We start from the raw sequence: 2500 nt of genomic DNA, 5'->3' as shown, positions 1-2500 counted from the left end.
TCCTCAATCGGACCAGCACACTGCAGATGTCCACCGCGCTTCGCACCGGGCCCGCGAGGACCTACTTTGGCCGCACGGCGCCGCGTGCAGGGTGCGCCGGCGCGCAGCTGCGCCGCCTGCCGCCTCCGTCGGCCGGCGCGCCTGCCACTGGCCGCCCCCACCAGCCGGCTGTAGCGCGTGCGCCCACGCACCGCGCGGCCAGCACGCCGGGAGGCCCCCCCTCACCGGCCGGGGACGGTCCCACCCAGCCACCGCCGCGTATCGCTTCACACCCAGATGCCATTCACGTTCGTGGGCATGGTGGGTATCGCTGGAACAACCGGTTGGTAGCTCAACCGATCGTCGCCATCACTGATTCACCTCTAGCGAGAACAACCGCACCACAACGGTTTACCAGTTGTTCATTTGCGTAACGTCACCAGCAAACGTAGGCGTCCATCGCCATTTGCAAATTCAACGATTGTTGCATGCCTGTGTCAGGTGTCACGACACACTATGTCTGCCCACATACACGCAACAACATGTGCACGCTTCGCGAACACGTGGAAGGTGGCCCCCGTACGTATGCGATGTCCATTGCGCGAACGACTGTCAACCGGCCTCTGTCGCATGTCGCAGATGTGGAACGCAGTGCACCATGCTATCACGGTGTGTGAGAAGAGACGACTACGTCTGACAACACGCGCCACTACATCAACAGACGGCTCATGCTGATCGCCATCCAGGGCATACCACACTGCAATCCAGCTCTTATAGGGAGACGACACGTAGCTGAGTGCACAACATTTGGACCGCATGGTTCGCCGTTGTTGGCGCAGTCGTTGTACGGTCACATGTACCACGATGTATCATTCAGTACATGAGGACCAATGTGCAGTACAGTGTGTGATTTGGACGTACAACATCAGCGGACAGTTGACACAGGCCGTACCACAGCGTAGGCTAAGTGCTTCGCCATGCGAATGCCAATGAACAACTGCAAATGCCAATGAACAACTGCAAAGGGCATTGAGCATGTACGTCCTGCTGCCATCCACATTACAGTGTATAGCTGCAAGGTGTTTAACATGAAGCGATACACTGGGGACCGGGCAGTGCGAGTAGCAAACTATATTGCGGGGGTTGCAGTTAGGCAACACTACACTAATTTAACGCGTCGTATGACAATTACAGAGCAGGTTAAGGCCCAACGTGTGTTGGGTTAAGGCCCAACGTGTGTTGGGTTAAGGCCCAACGTGTGTTGGGTTAAGGCCCAACGTGTGTTGGGTTAAGGCCCAACGTGTGTTGGGTTAAGGCCCAACGTGTGTTGGGTTAAGGCCCAACGTGTGTTGGGTTAAGGCCCAACGTGTGTTGGGTTAAGGCCCAACGTGTGTTGGGTTAAGGCCCAACGTGTGTTGGGTTAAGGCCCAACGTGTGTTGGGTTAAGGCCCAACGTGTGTTGGGTTAAGGCCCAACGTGTGTTGGGTTAAGGCCCAACGTGTGTTGGGTTAAGGCCCAACGTGTGTTGGGTTAAGGCCCAACGTGTGTTGGGTTAAGGCCCAACGTGTGTTGGGTTAAGGCCCAACGTGTGTTGGGTTAAGGCCCAACGTGTGTTGGGTTAAGGCCCAACGTGTGTTGGGTTAAGGCCCAACATAGGTTGGGTTAAGGCCCAACATAGGTTGGGTTAAGGCGCAACATAGGTTGGGTTAAGGCGCAACATAGGTTGGGTTAAGGCGCAACATAGGTTGGGTTAAGGCGCAACATAGGTTGGGTTAAGGCGCAACATAGGTTGGGTTAAGGCGCAACATAGGTTGGGTTAAGGCGCAACATAGGTTGGGTTAAGGCCCAACATAGGTTGGGTTAAGGCGCAACATAGGTTGGGTTAAGGCGCAACATAGGTTGGGTTAAGGCGCAACATAGGTTGGGTTAAGGCGCAACATAGGTTGGGTTAAGGCGCAACATAGGTTGGGTTAAGGCGCAACATAGGTTGGGTTAAGGCGCAACATAGGTTGGGTTAAGGCGCAACATAGGTTGGGTTAAGGCGCAACATAGGTTAGGTTAAGGCGCAACATAGGTTAGGTTAAGGCGCAACATAGGTTAGGTTAAGGCGCAACATAGGTTAGGTTAAGGCGCAACATAGGTTAGGTTAAGGCGCAACATAGGTTAGGTTAAGGCGCAACATAGGTTAGGTTAAGGCGCAACATAGGTTAGGTTAAGGCGCAACATAGGTTAGGTTAAGGCGCAACATAGGTTAGGTTAAGGCGCAACATAGGTTAGGTTAAGGCGCAACATAGGTTAGGTTAAGGCGCAACATAGGTTAGGTTAAGGCGCAACATAGGTTAGGTTAAGGCGCAACATAGGTTAGGTTAAGGCGCAACATAGGTTAGGTTAAGGCGCAACATAGGTTAGGTTAAGGCGCAACATAGGTTAGGTTAAGGCGCAACATAGGTTAGGTTAAGGCGCAACATAGGTTAGGTTAAGGCGCAACATAGGTTAGGTTAAGGCGCAACATAGGTTAGGT

This window comes from Schistocerca serialis, unplaced genomic scaffold (assembly GCF_023864345.2).
Source record: "Schistocerca serialis cubense isolate TAMUIC-IGC-003099 unplaced genomic scaffold, iqSchSeri2.2 HiC_scaffold_1204, whole genome shotgun sequence".
Taxonomy (NCBI): Eukaryota; Metazoa; Arthropoda; class Insecta; order Orthoptera; family Acrididae; genus Schistocerca; species Schistocerca serialis.
This window is presented reverse-complemented; position numbering follows the sequence as displayed.